This window comes from Stenella coeruleoalba (genome assembly GCF_951394435.1).
Source record: "Stenella coeruleoalba genome assembly, chromosome: 9".
In the NCBI taxonomy this organism is placed as follows: Eukaryota; Metazoa; Chordata; class Mammalia; order Artiodactyla; family Delphinidae; genus Stenella; species Stenella coeruleoalba.
This window is the reverse complement of record NC_137155.1, coordinates 84,359,163-84,377,822: the sequence shown is the minus strand read 5'-3', so window position 1 is coordinate 84,377,822 and position 18,660 is coordinate 84,359,163. Positions and strand designations below refer to the sequence as shown.

Here is an 18,660-nt window from a genome sequence, read left to right as displayed (position 1 = left end):
CTCAAAGCTCTCCCACTTGACTGCCCACAACTGGATGGCAGGACAGGGTCCTTCCGTGGTTTCCAGGGATGGGGAAGGGTTTGATTGATGCCGTGACAGAGACACGACCCCCCCCCCCCCCACCGAGGTCCGGAGGTGTGGAACTGAGGATGCGGGATGTCCACCCACACGAGCCTCTCTCACAAACCAGATGTCCTGACGCAGGAGCAACACAGGCCAAGGAGGGGGACAAGTCATCCCCGCTTCTGAACCGCGGGCTAGGAGCAGAGCAGACAGGCGAGGAGGCCAGAGCCAGGTCCTCGCAGGTGCTGCCTGGAGTCACCTTCTAAATGAACCCTCTGCACGGGCCACCCCGTGTCACAATTTCCACCCAGCTCTGTAGAAGCCAGGGGCTGGGAAATGTCCGCCTAGCGAGTCTTTCTTGGAAAGAAGACTTGGGCCTAGCTTTTCCTCCCCATCCTTTCTCCCCATCTTCCTGACCTCCCAGCCCCTGCAGCCCGTGCTGTCCGAGCCTCATGCATGGGCCTCTCCTGCCCTCTGCTGGAAAGCCTGCAGCAGTGCGACCACATCCCTGCGCAACCCAAACGCAAAAATCGCCTTTCCTCCCATCACCTCCCCAGTCTTTGCCCTTTTCCCACAGGATGCTGTGTCTGGGCCCTACACCAGGGCCAGACTGCTGGCGGGAGGGAGCCTCTCTCTCTGTTCCCGCATTCCTATTCCCCTTTCCTCCTCCTGCAGATGAGGATCCCTCCTTTCTGACCCCAGCACTCAGGGATCGTCTGGCTTAGCGTCCAGCTCCTTCCACGGGGCTCTGATACGGGTGGGCTTCGCCCGCACCGTGACCCCTTCTCCCCAGGTCTCCCTGCCTGGATCTCATCTCTTCCATCTGCCTGCCAGTCTGGTCTCCTCACCCACCAAAGGCTCTGACCTCAGATAAGAGCTGACTTGGCCCCAGATGCCCTTCTGTGTCACCATGGACCTCTCTGTGCTGGAAGCATTTGCTTCCTGGTCCATTTCCCTCATTTAACCAGGAGCTCCTTGGGGACAGAGACCATATTCATCTTTGGATTCCCACTGCCTGGTATAGTGTCTGGCATAGGATGGGTCTCCAGGAAATGTCACTGTGCAGGATTTTCCTTTATCCTTGCTCCCCAAAACCACCCTCTGGCTCCCCCCTACCATCGCCCCACGCAGGTTCCACTGTCTGGGTTGCAGCTGTTAAATGAATCAAAAGCAAAACAAACCAGCGATGTCAGGCAGCCTCCTGCAGCCGCCCCTCCCCGTGCTCTGACTCAGAAGTGCCACTGTCAGGAGGTAACCGGTTTCTATATTCTTACTCCCCATCTGGGCAGAAAACAACATGAAGCAAGCTTTCTCAAGGATGGTTAACCTGAAATGTTCTGCGCCTTAAAATTTAGGTCTCCATTTCACAAATGATTCAGCCTTAGATGAAAGAAGACAAATGTCACTGTTTGATGGAGAGAAAGTTATGAAACACCACACACATCAAATCTCCATATACCTTTTCCTCCTAATGCAGCAAAATGATACCTGTATCGCCTTTCAATCAAAGGCTTACCGAGGGAGATGGGGCTGTAGCGGTAATCATCGGATGTTTCTGGCAACCCCTCGCACCAATCTACTGCACGGCGTCGCCATTATAAACCCATGAAAGGCTTCCTCAATTTCACTCCTGTCCTCATCAGCCACAACAGAGATTTACTGACCGCCTGTTATACTCAGGACACTTTGCTAGGTGCAGGAAAGGAAAAGTTGAGGAGAGACTTCCGGAGGATTTTGAAAAGGGGCACATCTGTACCTCAGAAGTAAGTTATCTGCCTCTGAGATGAGCTGCATGTAAAAGGAGACAAATGCAGTGGCTTTTATGAAGAAAAATGGTCTAGACCAATGGGCACCGTCAGATTGCTCTGTGTGCAGTTTTGACCGAATGCAGAAAAATGATGCCATCATAATTATTCAGCTGCACGGTAACCAGGTCGATACGCTGCATCCATTTACCTCCTGCAGCCTTGCTCCGGCCCTGCCAGTGTGAGCCAGTGGGCAAAACGGTTTCCGCGATCCTGTTCTCCATTTGGTCACGAAAATGTGAAGACTGAATCTATCACTGTTTTGAAGTCAAGATGATCTGCACTTTTGAGAAGGGCTGCCTGTCTCCAAAATCAGTCACGCTGAGAATTAAAACAAATGTGACGCTTTTAGGGAGAAAAGACAGAACTCTATGGACCCAGAATCTCCACATGCCATTTTTAATGAGCATGAGAAAATGACAGAAACATCATTGTCCTACAAATGCTCACTGAGTCACTCCGCAATATGAAGCCTTTATCTGTCTTTTCTGAGCATTTCTTAAAATCTCTTTCCACATTCCAATCACCTAGCATCATTATTAGCAAAATATTAAAATTCAACTGTTACTCATTTGTGCAAGAAAATGTGAAGGAAAATTATTCAATATTTTGAACCACGGGAGTTTATATATTTGACATACACCATTTGTATATCAAGAGTCTGTGTACTAGAGGGAGGTAGGCCTCTGTCCCCATTTAGAATGCAGAACCTGAGAGAGACCAAAAAGCAATCTCATCACTCCAAAAGATGAGAAGGCTGAGACCCAGGAAGGGGCACAACCATCACAGTCACAAAATGTGATGCAAGGGGCAGGACTGTCGTACATTGACCCCAAGGCCCCACTCTGGGTTTCCTGGGCACCAAGGCAGCTGGAAAAGCCCCTCCCTAACTTCTCCCAGTGCAAACTGCTGCACTCAAGCCCACTTCTCATTGGAATGGTGGGTATCCTCCCTCTCTACTCTCACCCTCTGCAGAGGAGCTGCCACTCCCGAGGGGCCCCAGATCTCCAGGGTCTGAGCAGCTGAAAACTCTCAGCAACAGCTGGAGCTGGAACCCAGACGCCCTGTGCCAGGGAGTGAGGGCTCCCTTCCCTGGTATCAAGTCACTCTCACACTTGCCCCCAAAATGAGGCAGACCCCTGCCATTGGAATGCAAACCCACGCTGTGCGTCCAGCAAAGCCCTGCCCTGGCATGGCTCTTTGGAGGGATGACGGGAGGGTAATGCCAACTCTGCTCTGCAGGCTCCCTTTCCCCCCACCACCCGCAGAGAAGTCACGCCACGTGACATCGTGGGATGTGTACCAGTCCTGTTGCATAACAGATGGGTGCCTAGACGGGACCTCTCTGTGTGACCATGGTGATACTCACAGGACCACTCTGTGGCATGCAGAACCAGTTGGCAGCAACAGTGGGGAAGAAAATCTAGCACCCATCTCCCAATCTGCTACCTTGTTATAACTTACTTCACAATACTTCTGCACAGATGGCAGTACATACGTACCTGTATTAGGGTTCTCCAGAGAACCAGAACCAATAGGAGATATATACATACATAGAAAGAGAGAGAGAGAGAGAGAGAGAGATTTATTACAAGGAATAGGCCCACACGACTATGGGGGCTAAGAAATCCCAAGATCTGCAGGCAAACTGGAGACCCAGCAGATCCTATGGGATAAGTTCCAGTCAAAAGCCAGCAGCCTCAAGACCCGAGAAGAGCCCATTTTTCTGTTCCGGTCTGAAGGCAGGAAAAAAATCACTGTCTCAGTTCAAATAGGCAGAAGTTCCCTCTTTCTGTCAGCCTTTTTGTTCTACTCAGATCCACAACAGATTGGATGAGGCCCACCCACCTTATGGAGGGCAATCTGCTTCACTCAGGCTACTAATTAAATATTCAACCTCATCCAGAAACACCCTCATGGACACACCCAGACACAATGTTCAACCAAATATCTGGGCACCCTGTGGCCCAGTCCAGCTGGCACATAAAATTAACCCCCATAGTCACATATAGCATTGTTATCCATGGATAGCCCAGAGGAGGTTATTTAACCTCTCAAGTTCCTTAACGGGGATACACAGTCCAGGCACAGGCAGTTAGCATTTGGAACACTCTCATGAAAATCCCACACCCAACAGGCAGCTACTGACAAGCATTCCAGCCAACTTAATCTCTGATCCACACTAACCACTTCTGTTAATTAGTAGAATGGATGTTAGAAAATATTTTTGTTGCTGAACTGAATGCTGTTCAAGATCCATGGATTGGCGAAAAGATTTCACAGGCATTCTCACCCATGTGTGAACGGAGCGGAAAAAACCCACCGAACCCGGTAGCCCACGCCTTTCGGAGTAGCTCCCAGGCCTTAGGATTCCACCAGTGTTTGTGGACGTTTGTCACCTGGTTGCAATTAGATAGTTAGCTGAATCCTCTGCTCAAGCATCACTTCATCTACCCCGAGTATGCAAAGTGCAGAGAAGAATGCCAAGGGACAGGGAGCTGGGACATCACGGAACTTACAAGAGTGCATTTAGTAGGGGGGTGGAGAAACATATCCTTCACCTATCTCTAAATAATAGAAGGGACTGCTATCAAAGAGAAAGAACCTAAAATAGTGATGACCCAATTGGCTTGGATGTCTGCAACACCATTCACTCCCTGCTCTTTCTCCTAAGCCGCCCTGTTCACCTTACACCGTCATGCGTTGTGCTCTCCTCCTTAATGAACAGAATCAGGATTCAAAACCACTTGGACAAGCTAGAATATGGACTGTGGGCAACAAAATGAAATTTCACAGAGGTAAATGTAAAGTCCCATGTTCAAGGTTACAAGCTGTCCCCTGCAAAACTGTAACATGGGATGGGAGATGGGGTTTGCAGCCGACTTGCATCATAATCTGTGGATGGTGACTTCACAGAAGTTTACCGAGTCAACAGTGAGGACGCTTAGGAAGAACCATTAAGTGTTTAGATGACATCTAAAGATCCAGGGAAAGAGCAATTTCACAGCATTCTGCCCCAGTCAAACCACATCTGGAATACGGCGATACAATCTGGATACCATATTTTTAAAGTCATTTTGACAAATGAGAATATATCCAGAGGAGAGTGACCAGGAAAATAAGGAGTATTAAAATTATAACTTACGGGCTTCCCTGGTGGCGCAGTGGTTGAGAGTCCGCATGCCGATGCAGGGGACGCGGGTTCGTACCCCGGTCCGGGAGGATCTCACATGCCGCGGAGCGGCTGGGCCCATGAGCCATGGCCGCTGAGCCTGCGCATCTGGGGGGGAAAAAAAAAATTATAACTTCCATTTAGACAAAGGACTCATGAGATTTATCCTGGAGGAGAGACAATAAAGGGAATAGGTATTTAAACATCAAACAGCTGAAAGCTTGTTATTAGAAAAGTGTTTTGTAGATGAGGGGATGGAAGACAGATGTTTGCCTAAACTAAGAAAGAGCTAAGTGTCCAGCAGTGGCAGGTACTGGCTATGAGATAACTGCTCCCTTATGCAGTAGGTATTGCTACCACCATCATCATCCCCATCACCATCATCATCAACATCACATCCCTGTTTTACACATAAGGTACCAGGACTGAGAAAAGCTAACTCACCCCATAGCAGGTTGCTCATTTAAAAAGCCATTTCCAACACTACCGTTCTATTATTTTTAATTATCCAAGAAGCAATCTCTTCTCTTCTCTCCCTGACTGAAGAGAAGGGAAGGGGAGTCAGAGGGCCACCCTGAGGCCTCACTTTGCTGCTTTGATGTTAGACAGACTCTTTGGGATTCAGGCCCCAGTTCTACTATGTACCACTCAGGCACCTTTAAAATGTTCTTTGCCCGTCTGGTCTTCAGCACCTCACGTGTGAGATGGAATCAGTGAGAACAAACTCCTCATGGACTTACGTGTGGACTGACTGAGCTAAGGCAGATGTCAATGTGATGGTAAACACACAATAAATGTTAGCTTATTATCATCCACCTTGAACTTGCTGAGCACCACCCAGACACAGATGTGGTCCCTATTCACAGAGCTTACAATCCAGCTGCAAAGCCTTCTTCTTCCAGGAAGACTTCCTTCAAACAAATGACTGAGGGTCTGGAAAACTCTCCAGGGGGTGCTCAGGCCTGGCAGTCTCAAGGGGAACCATTTTCCATTCCAGATCCTCAACTTCCAAAAGCCCTCCCCACTAAAGCTGATCTACCTGAAAACACCTGCCGCAGAAGCCTCCCACTCAATTTCTGTTCTCCGACTTTACGAAAGAAAGGCACACCTCCCACCCACCCAGAATCTCAATGTGCCGCTTGATTCCAGGTGTGAAAATCTCTGGGGCGCCAGACCAAAGAGCAAGTTTCCAACATTTGTTTACGTGGTGAGAAAATAAGTGACTCCATTCACTTTTTGCAAGTCATGGTTTTTCAGTTCTTTGCTTGCTAGAAAATCCGAAGGGAACCTAATCAAACTGTTGACTAATAGGTTGTGAAAAAAAAATTTTGATGCTAGATCACCATGTGACCATGTGATTTGGGGCTTAAAAAATTAAAAGTAAATTAAAGAACTGAATAACAGGTAGAACAAAATTCCCTCTTTTCCAAATCCTCTTATTTATGCGAGCAAAGTTGTTCAGTGCTTATATCAATAAAAATCAAAATAAGAGTGGGGCTTCCCTGCTGGTTCAGTGATTAAGAATCCGCCTGCCAATGCAGGGGACATGGGTTCGAGCCCTGGTCCGGGAAGATCCCACATGCCACGGAGCAACTAAGCCCATGCGCGACAACTACTGAGCCTGCGCTCTAGAGCCCACGAGCCACAACTACAGAGCCCATGTGCCACAACTACTTAAGCCCACACACCTAGAGACCTTGCTCCACAACAAGAGAAGCCACCGCAGTGAGAAGCCCACACACCGCAACGAAGAATAGCCACAACTAGAGAAAGCCCATGCGCAGCAACAATGCAGCCAAGAATCAAAAATAAAATAAATAAAATGTTTAATTAAAATATGAGTGAAATATACTGACTCCTGTCTCATTTAAGCCACAGTAGTATTTGCCCAGAGAGACTTGACCGTCAAGTCCACCTCATGAAATATTTCCATTATTTAAGTATTTATCAAATTTTGTAATGTATTTGTTATTTTGAGCCATAGCCTATTCATAATAATTGCAAAAATAACTCAATCCAGAGAAATGTGGTCAACGCTTAAGGAGTTACGATCACAAGTAATAAAATGTAACTTTATGTTGCTTTGTGTTGCTGAGAAGTATAAGACAATTTAAAATACTTTTAAAGGCAAAACATTACATCATAAAATTATTTTAAATGAGTTCAAAGAGAAAATGATGTAAAGTCTCAAACGTTTAAAAAAAAGTTGTAGGGGAATTCCCTGGCAGTCCAGTGGTTAGGACTCCGAGCTCTCACTGCCGAGGGCCTGGGTTCAATCCCCGCTCGAGGAACTAAAATCCCACAAGTTACATGGTGCAGCCCAAAAAAAAAAAAGTTGTATGTGCATTTTGAATAAATGATGGTAGGTATCAAGCCACTAACATTTTAAAAAGTGATATAACTGTTTTTTTAAATGAAAATATTTCAAATACACTGGAGGTTATATCTTTTGCAATTATTTCAACTTAATTTGAAATTACTCATATGGGAACTTAAAAATGTGCTACAGGGCACACTGGTTTTCAAAATTCTTTTAAGTAAAAGAGGGTAAAGGCCACTGGAGTAGATGATATTCACCTGTTCCAAAAAGGCTACTAACACATTAAAACAACCAATCTGGCACCACTGGAGTAAATGATATTCACCTGTTCCAAAAAGGCTACAAACACATTAAAACAACCAATCTGGCACCACTGGAGTAGATGATATTCACCTGTTCCAAAAAGGCTACTAACACATTAAAACAACCAATCTGGCCCTCTCTTCCCTTCTCTCTTATTCAAGAAGCATAACTCCTATTCGGTAGACAGGAGGGCCTAGGAGATTCACATTCCAGCAAGACCAGTAACCAGGACCATCATCTATTCAAGCACAGGAAATGAGACTTATCTGGTACAAGGTGGAAATTTGGAACTAAAATCCCTACATAAAGCCAGAACTCTCAAAGAGATGCAACCTCAATAAAGGGGTGGATGAGAAAAATTCATTCACTAGTACAGGGAGACTGCAAGGAAACTTATCTGTTCCTTCCTACTTTATTAGAATAAAGAAGTCTCTGCTGAGAATTCTAGGCACCAGGGCTATGACTCACAAGGGTTTGGGATCTGAAATTACACTATGGATCTGGGACCCTCCAAGAAGAGAAATTAACATGAAATGGATCCATGACAAGAGATAACCCAGGAAGCCCAGAAGAAGCAAATGCAAACCTTTCCGAAAGGAACGGGTACTTAACCCACAGATCAAGCCCCCTGAAGATGAGAGCTCACAATCCAAAAATTACAATTCCAAATTATAAGGAAACAGTCACCTCCAGCAAGAACCAGCAGACAAAACAAACAAGAATACTAGAAAAAAAATTTTTTTCAGATAAAGGAAAAATTGACAAAATCAGAATATTTAAAATAATGAGAGACTATAGAACAGACATCCTGAAGATGGCGGAAGCTTAAGACGCGGAGATCACCTTCCTCCCCACAGATACACCAGAAATGCATCTACACGTGGAACAACTCCTACAGAACACCTACTGAACGCTGGCAGAAGACCTCAGACCTCCCAAAAGTCAAGAAACCCCCCCACGTACCTGGGTAGGGCAAAAGAAAAAAGAATAAACAGAGACAAAAGGATAGGGACGGGACCTGCACCAGTGGGAGGGAGCCGTGAAGGAGGAAAGATTTCCACACACTAGGAAGCCCCTTCGCAGGCGGAGACTGCGGGTGGCGGAGGGGGGAAGCTTCAGAGCCGCGGAGGAGAGCACAGCAACAGGGGTGCAGAGGGAAAAGCGGAGAGATTCCCGCACAGAGGATCAGGGCCGACCGGCACTCACCAGCCCGAGAGGCTTGTCTGCTCCCCGGCCAGGGCGGGCGGGGCCTGGAGTTGAGGCTCGGGCTTCGGTCGGAGCGCAGGGAGAGGACTGGGGTTGGCGGCATAAACACAGCCTGAAGAGGCTAGTGCGCCACAGCTAGCCGGGAGGGAGTCCGGGAAAAGTCCGGAGCTGCCGAAGAGGCAAGACACTTTCTTCCCTCTTTGTTTCCTGGTGCGCGAGGAAAGCGGATTAAGAGCGCTGCTTAAAGGAGCTCCAGAGACGGGCGCAAGCCGCGGCTAAATGCGCAGACTCCAGATACGGGGATGAGACGCTAAGGCTGCTGCTGCCGCCACCAAGAAGCCTGTGTGCGAGCACAGGTCACTATCCACCCGGGGAGGCTGTGCAGCGCGCCACTGCCAGGGTCCCGGGATCCAGAGACAACTTCCCCGGGAGAACGCACGGCGCGCCTCACGCCGGCCTCTGCCGCGCAGGCACGCCCCGCACTACGTGCCCCTCCCTCCCCACGTCCTGAGTGAGCCAGAGCGCCCGAATCAGCGGCTCCTTTAACCCCATCCTGTCTGAGCGAAGAACAGACGCCCGCCGGCGACCTACACGCAGAGGCGGGGCCAAATCCAAAGCTGAACACCTGGGAGCTGTGAGAACAAAGAAGAGAAAGAGAAATTTCTCCCAGCAGCCTCAGGAGCAGCGGATTAAAGCTCCACAATCAATTTGATGTACTGCATCTGTGGAATACATGAATAGAAAACGAATCATCCCAAATTAAGGAGGTGGGCTTTGAGAGGAAGATTTATGATTTTTTTCCCGTTTTCCTTTTTGTGAGTGTGTATGTGTATGCTTCTGTGGGAGATTTTCTGTATAGCTTTGCTTCCACCGTTGGTCCTAGGGTTCTATCCGTCCGTTTTTTTAAATTTTTTTTCCTTTTTTCTCTCTTAATATTTTTTTATTTTAATAACTTTATTATATTTTATCTTACTTTATTTTATTTTACTTTATCTTCTTTCTTTTTTCCTTCCTTCCCTCCTTCCTTCCTCCTTTCTTTCTTTCTTTCTACTTCTACTAATTCATTCTTTCTACTTTTTCTCCCTTTTATTCTGAGCCGTGTGGATGAAAGGCTCTTGGTGCTGCAGCCAGGAGTCAGGGCTATGCCTCTGAGGTGGGAGAGCCAACTTCAGGACACTGGTCCACAAGAAACTCCCAGCTCCACATAATATCAAACGGCGAAAATCTCCCAGAGGTCTCCATCTCAACACCAGCACCCAGCTTCACTCAACGACCAGCAAGCTACAGTGCTGGACATCCTATGCCAAACAACTAGCAAGACAGGAACACAACCCCACCCATTAGCAGAGAGGCTGCCTAAAATCATAATAAGGCCACAGACACCCCAAAACACACCACCAGATGTGGACCTGCCCACCAGAAAGACAAGATCCAGCCTCACCCACCAGAACACAGGCACTAGTCCCCTCCACCAGGAAGCCTACACAACCCACTGAACCAACTTTAGCCACTGGGAACAGACACCAAAAACAACAGGAACTATGAACCTGCAGCCTGCAAAAAGGAGACCCCAAACACAGTAAGATAAGCAAAATGAGAAGACAGAAAAACACACAGCAGATGAAGGAGCAAGATAAAAACCCACCAGACCTAACAAATGAAGAGGAAATAGGCAGTCTACCTGAAAAAGAATTCAGAATAATGACAGTAAAGATGATCCAAAATCTTGGAAACAGAATAGACAAAATGCAAGAAACATTCAACAAGGACCTAGAAAAACTAAAGATGAAACAAACAATGATGAACAACACAATAAAGGAAATTAAAAATACTCTAGATGGGATCAATAGCAGAATAACTGAGGCAGAAGAACGGATAAGTGACCTGGAAGATAAAAGAGTGGAAATAACTACTGCAGAGCAGAATAAAGAAAAAAGAATGAAAAGAACTGAGGACAGTCTCAGAGACCTCTGGGACAACATTAAATGCACCAACATTCGAATTATAGGGGTTCCAGAAGAAGAAGAGAAAAAAGAAAGGGACTGAGAAAATATTTGAAGAGATTATAGTTGAAAACTTCCCTAATATGGGAAAGGAAATAGTTAATCAAGTCCAGGAAGCACAGAGAGTCCCATACAGGATAAATCCAAGGAGAAACAGGCCAAGACACATATTAATCAAACTGTCAAAAATCAAATACAAAGATAACATATTAAAAGCAACAAGGGAAAAACAACAAATATCACACAAGGGAATCCCCATAAGGTTAACAGCTGATCTTTCAGCAGAAACTCTGCAAGCCAGAAGGGACTGGCAGGACATATTTAAAGTGATGAAGGAGAAAAACTTGCAACTAAGATTACTCTACCCAGCAAGGATCTCATTCAGATTTGATGGAGATATTAAAACCTTTACAGACAAGCAAAAGCTGAGAGAGTTCAGCACCACCAAACCAGCTTTACAACAACTGCTAAAGGAACTTCTCTAGGCAAGGAACACAAGAGAAGGAAAAGACCTACAATAACGAACCCAAAACAATTAAGAAAATGGGAATAGGAACATACATATCGATAATTACCTTAAATGTAAATGGAGTAAATGCTCCCACCAAAAGACACAGATTGGCTCAATGGATACAAAAAGAAGATCCATATATTTGCTGTCTACAAGAGACCCACTTCAGACCTAGAGACACATACAGACTGAAAGTAAGGGGATGGAAAAACATATCCCATGCAAATGGAAACCAAAAGAAAGCTGGAGTAGCAATTCTCATATCAGACAAAACAGACTTTAAAATAAAGACTATTACAAGAGACACAGAAGGACACTACATAATGTTCAAGGGATCGATCCAAGAAGAAGATATAACAATTGTAAATATTTATGCACCCAACATAGGAGCACCTCAATACATAAGGCAAATACTAACAGCCATAAAAGGGGAAATCGACAGTAACACATTCATAGTAGGGGACTTTAACACCCCACTTTCACCAATGGACAGATCATCCAAAATGAAAATAAATAAGGGAACACAAGCTTTAAATGATACATTAAACAAGATGGACTTAATTGATATTTATAGGACATTCCATCCAAAAACAACAGAATACACATTTTTCTCAAGTGCTCATGGAACATTCTCCAGGATAGATCATATCTTGGGTCACAAATCAAGCCTTGGTAAATTTAAGAAAATTGAAATTATATCAAGTATCTTTTCCGACCACATCGCTATGAGACTAGATATCAATTACAGGAAAAGATCTGTAAAAAATACAAACACATGGAGGCTAAACAATACACTACTTAATAACGAAGTGATCACTGAAGAAGTCAAAGAGGAGATAAAAAAATACCTAGAAACAAATGAAAATGGAGACACGACGACCCAAAATCTATGGGATGCAACAAAAGCAGTTCTAAGAGGGAAGTTTATAGCAATACAATCCTACCTTAAGAAACAGGAAACATCACGAATAAACCACCAAACGTTGCACCTAAAGCAATTAGAGAAAGAACAAGAAAACCCCTAAGTTAGAAAAAGGAAAGAAATCATAAAAATCAGATCAGGAATAAATGAAAAAGAAATGAAGGAAACGATAGCAAAGATCAATAAAACTAAAAGCTGGTTCTTTGAGAAGATAAACAAAATTGATAAACCATTAGCCAGACTCATCCAGAAAAAAAGGGAGAAGACTCAAATCAATAGAATTAGAAATGAAAAAGGAGAAGTAACAACTGACACTGCAGAAATACAAAAGGTCATGAGAGATTACTACAAGCAACTCTATGCCAATAAAATGGACAACCTGGAAGAAATGGACAAATTCTTAGAAATGCACAACCTGCCAAGACTGAGTCAGGAAGAAATAGAAAATATGAACAGACCAATCACAAACACTGAAATTGAAACTGTGATTTAAAATATTCCAACAAACAAAAGCCCAGGACCAGATGGCTTCACAGGCGAATTCTATCAAACATTTAGAGAAGAGCTAACACCTATCCTTCTCAAACTCTTCCAAAATATAGCAGAGGGAGGAACACTCCCAAACTCATTCTATGAGGCCACCATCACCCTGATACCAAAACCAGACAAGGATGTCACAAAGAAAGAAAACTATAGGCCAATATCACTGATGAACATAGATGCAAAAATCCTCAACAAAATAATAGCAAACAGAATCCAACAGCACATTAAACGGATCATACATCATGATCAAGTGGGGTTTATTCCAGGAATACAAGGATTCTTCAATATACGCAAATCAATCAACGTGATACACCATATTAACAAACTGAAGGAGAAAAACCATATGATCATCTCAATAGATGCAGAGAAAGCTTTCGACAAAATTCAACACACATTTATGATAAAAACGTTGCAGAAAGCAGGCACAGAGGGAACTTTCCTCAACATAATAAAGGCCATATATGACAAACCCACAGCCAACGTCGTCCTCAATGGTGAAAAACGGAAAGCATTTCCACTAAGATTAGGAACAAGACAAGGTTGCCCACTCTCACCACTCTTATTCAACATAGTTTTGGAAGTTTTAGCCACAGCAATCAGAGAAGAAAAGGAAATAAAAGGAATCCAAATCAGAAAAGAAGAAGTAAAGCTGTCACTGTTTGCAGATGACATGATACTATAAATAGAAAATCCTAAAGATGCTACCAGAAAACTACTAGAGCTAATCAATGAATTTGGTAAAGTAGCAGGATACAAAATTAATGCGCAGAAATCTCTGGCATTCCTATACACTAATGATGCAAAATCTGAAAGTGAAATCAAGAAAACACTCCCATTTACAATTGCAACAAAGAGAATAAAATACCTAGGAATAAACCTACCTAAGGAGACAAAAGACCTGTATGCAGAAAATTATAAGACACTGATGAAAGAAATTAAAGATGATACAAATAGATGGAGAGATATACCATGTTCTTGCATTGGAAGAATCAACATTGTGAAAATGACTCTACTACCCAGAGCAATCTACAGATTCAATGCAATCCCTATCAATCTACCACTGGCATTTTTTACAGAACTAGAAAAAAATTTTCACGTTTTGTATGGAAACACAAAAGACCCCGAATAGCCAAAGCAATCTTGAGAACGAAAAACGGAGCTGGAGGAATCAGGCTCCCTGACTTCAGACTATACTACAAAGCTACAGTAATCAAGACAGTATGGTACTGGCACAAAGACAGAAAGATAGATCAATGGAACAGGATAGAAAGCCCAGAGATAAACCCACGCACATATGGTCACCTTATCTTTGATAAAGGAGGCAGGAATGTACAGTGGAGAAAGGACAGCCTCTTCAATAAGTGGTGCTGGGAAAACTGGACAGGTACATGTAAAAGTATGAGATTAGATCACTCCCTAACACCATACACAAAAATAAACTCAAAATGGATTAAAGACCTAAATGTAAGGCCAGAAACTATCAAACTCTTAGGGGAAAACATAGGCAGAACACTCTATGACATAAATCACAGCAAGATCCTTTTTGACCCACCTCCTAGGGAAGTGGAAATAAAAACAAACAAATGGGACCTAATGAAACTTCAAAGCTTTTGCACAGCAAAGAAAACCATAAACAAGACCAAAAGACAACCCTCAGAATGGGAGAAAATATTTGCAAATGAAGCAACTGACAAAGGATTAATCTCCAAAATTTATAAGCAGCTCATGCAGCTTAATAACAAAGAACCCAATCCAAAAATGGGCAGAAGACCTAAACAGACATTTCTCCAAAGAAGATATACAGACTGCCAACAAACACATGAAAGAATGCTCAACATCATTAATCATTAGAGAAATGCAAATCAAAATTACAATGAGATATCATCTCACACCAGTCAGAATGGCCATCATCAAAAAATCTAGAAACAATAAATGCTGGAGAGGGTGTGGAGAAAAGGGAACACTCTTGCACTGCTGGTGGGAATGTGAATTGGTTCAGCCACTATGGAGAACAGTATGGAGGTTCCTTAAAAAACTACAAATAGAACTACCATATGACCCAGCAATCCCACTACTGGGCATATACCCTGAGAAAAACAAAATTCAAAAAGAGTCATGTACCAAAATGTTCATTGCAGCTCTATTCACAATAGCCCGGAGATGGAAACAACCTAAGTACCCATCATCGGATGAATGGATAAAGAAGATGTGGCACATATATACAATGGAATATTACTCAGCCATAAAAAGAAATGAAATTGAGCTATTTGTAATGAGGTGGATAGACCTAGAGTCTGTCATACAGAGTGAAGTAAGTCAGAAAGAAAAAGACAAATACCGTATGCTAACACATATATATGGGACTTAAGAAAAAAAAAATGTCATGAAGAACCTAGGGGTAAGACAGGAATAAAGACACAGACCTACTAGAGAATGGACTTGAGGATATGGGGAGGGGGAAGGGTGAGCTGTGACAAGGCGAGAGAGAGGCATGGACATATATACACTACCAAACGTAAGGTAGATAGCTAGTGGGAAGCAGCCGCATGGCACAGGGATATCAGCTCGGTGCTTTGTGACCACCTAGAGGGGTGGGATAGGGAGGGTGGGAGAGAGGGAGACGCAAGAGGGAAGAGATATGGGAACATATGTATATGTATAACTGATTCACTTTGTTATAAAGCAGAAACCAACACACCATTGTAAAGCAATTATATCCCAATAAAGATGTTAAAAAAAAAAAGAAACATGGAATGTCTTGAAATAATAAGACATGTTTCTAATTCTTTTTTTCTTTTATGACCTCAATAAAATTTTAGAGGTATCTTAAAAAAAAAATCTAGAAACAATAAATGCTGGAGAGGGTGTGGAGAAAAGGGAACCCTCTTGCACTGCTGGTGGGAATGTAAATTGATACAGCCACTGTGGAGAACAGTATGGAGGTTCCTTAAAAAACTACAAATAGAACTACCATATGACCCAGCAATCCCACTACTGGGCATATACCCTGAGAAAACCATAATTCAAAAAGAGTCACATAGGGCTTCCCCGGTGGCGCAGTGGTTCAGAGTCCGCCTGCCGATGCAGGGGACACGGGTTCGTGCCCCAGTCCGGGAGGATCCCACATGCCGCAGAGCGGCTGGGCCCGTGAGCCATGGCTGCTGAGCCTGCGTGTCCGGAGCCTGTGCTCTGCAACAGGAGGGGCCACAACAGTGAGAGTCCCATCCCATGCAAAAAAAAAAAAAAAAAGAGTCATGTACCAAAATGTTCATTGCAGCTCTATTTACAATAGCCCGGAGATGGAAACAACCTAAGTGTCCATCATCAGATGAATGGATAAAGAAGATGTGGCACATATATACAATGGAATATTACTCAGCCATAAAAAGAAATGAAATTGAGCTATTTGTATGAAGTGGACAGACCTAGAGTCTGTCATACAGAGTGAAGTAAGTCAGAAAGAAAAAGACAAATACCGTATGCTAACACATATATATGGAATTTAAGGGAAAAAAATGTCATGAAGAACCTAGGGGCAAGACAGGAATAAAGACACAGACCTACTAGAGAATGGACTTGAGGATATGCGGAGGGGGAAGGGTGAGCTGTGACAAAGCGAGAGAGAGGCAGGGACATATATACACTACCAAACGTAAGATAGCTAATGGGAAGCAGCCGCACAGCACAGGGAGATCAGCTCGGTGCTCTGTGACCGCCTGGAGGGGTGGGATAGGGAGGGTGGGAGGAAGGGAGACGCAAGAGGGAAGAGATATGGGAACATATGTATATGTATAACTGATTCACTTCGTTATAAAGCAGAAACTAACACACCATTGTAAAGCAATTATACTCCAATAAAGATGTTAAAAAAAAAAAAAAGACACATGCACCCCAGTGTTCATTGCAGCACTATTTACAATAGCCAGGTCATGGAAGCAACCTAAATGCCCATCTACAGACGACTGGATAAAGAAGAAGTGGTACATATATACAATGGAATATTACTCAGCCATAAAAAGGAACGATACTGGGTCATTTGTAGAGACATGGATGGATCCAGAAACTGTCATACACAGTGAAATAAGTCAGAAAGAGAAAAACAAATATCATATATTAATGCATATATGTGGAACATAGAAAAATGGTACAGATGAACTGGTTTGCAGGGCAGAAATAGAGACACAAATGTAGAAAACAAACGTATGGACACCAAGTGGGGAACATGGCCGGGGAGTGGTGGTGGTGGGATGAATTGGGAAATCGGGATTGACGTGTATACACTAATATGTATAAAATAGATCACTAATAAGAACCTGCTGTATGAAAAAAAATAAAAAATAAATAATGAGACATAAACAAAATAGTTAAAAGTATAAAGGCAACACATACCACAAAAGAAAAATGAGAATGAGCTATTTTGGAAAAGATTCCAAAGAAAACTCATGCCGGAATGATGGGAAGTGCCTGTACACTGCCTGGCGACTGTTAGGGCCCACAGTCGGATAAGACCTGCAGAGGGTCTAGAGAATGTCCAGCCAAGCAAGGGAAAAGCCAAATTGTTGCAAGCTTGTTTGTGCCGTGTAGATACCAGGGTGCACCAAGGCTGCACCCCGGAATACATCCATCACTCTGCACTTTGGAGCAAAGCCTGGTTCCATCTAATGACCCGTCAGCAGTCCCTTCCTAGGTTACCTCTGTTGTTTGCAGAGTTAATAAGAAAAGCTGTGGCTTGTTGTTTTGCCTTGTTTTTAAGATGAATTGTGGGGCACACACAGATTAGTTTTCAGGATAGAGAGCCACAGTGCTGAGCCAGCAAAACACCGAGACTGAGAAAACTGTTCTGCAGTGCAGAATCTGCAGAGAAAACTTACAGACTCACCACGTGACAAGGGATCTTGGAGATCATCTTCTTCAACCTTTGTTTTCCATGAAAGGAAACAGGCCCAGAAAGAAGTAACCTTCTCCAGGCTCTGCACCCAGTTTGTGAAAGAGCTGAAGCTCAGACTTGGGCTTTCCAGATCCGAGGCCACAGCAGAGCTGGCCGAGAGCAGTCTTGTGCCAATGGCCAACTTGCCCTTTCTGCTGGCTTGCCCTTTCTGCTGGCTCCCTCTGGTGAAGTCCCTCCTTGACCTCTCTCAACTCAGAGCCCTGATGCTCTCTTCCTCCATCAGTGCAGCCATCTAAGGGGAGAGGAGGGGGTGACATGGGCAGGAGGGAAGAATTACCCTACACTGTAGTAGAATCATATGAGAATTCTGTGTGCGTTTTTCAAATATGCTGTCTTCAGGGGAAAATCTGATAAAGTGTACTGATAAGACTTTACTTCGAGTTGCATTCCAGTAAAAGAACTAACCTCTAATGGTAAAACTTCCTAGGGACAAGAAGAGACGAAAGAGGAATCTGAGCACCCACCACCACCATCTTTCAGCCCACATTTAGGCCACTCAATCTAGCCTCTCAGCAAGCTAGCTCTAGTGAAAGAACCTAAGAGGGAGGGCTGGAAAGGGGAGGAAGGGGCAAAACAACACCCAGGAGATGAGGCAGTCAGGCAGCCTGCAGCAAGCCCACAGAGGATCTGGAAAAGAATGAGGCTAATTTAGGCTCTGAACATGACTCGAAGCCACCAGGAGCAGCTGTTATCCTGCTCTGCACCCTCCTCCTCTCCTGCCTTGCCTATCATCCACCCCCCCAGGGTCTGCAAAAGATTCTGTCTGCACCACGGGACCTGCTGGCTCCCGAGTAAGGGAGCAGCTCCTCTTCCCTTGGTGACACTTCCGTGTAGGTCGCTAATCATTCGTTTCAACATGCCATG

The 18,660-nt window shown here is 44.2% G+C and overlaps 1 long non-coding RNA gene across 1 annotated transcript in view; it reads right to left on the bottom strand.

The window, feature by feature from the left end:
* Positions 1-18,660, bottom strand: part of LOC307191232 — a 374,234-nt gene that overhangs the window by 320,479 nt on the left and 35,095 nt on the right. The window contains exon 3 of the long non-coding RNA XR_013829656.1: positions 5,014-5,148. This is a non-coding gene — a long non-coding RNA (uncharacterized lncRNA). The remainder of the gene's footprint in view (positions 1-5,013; positions 5,149-18,660) is intronic.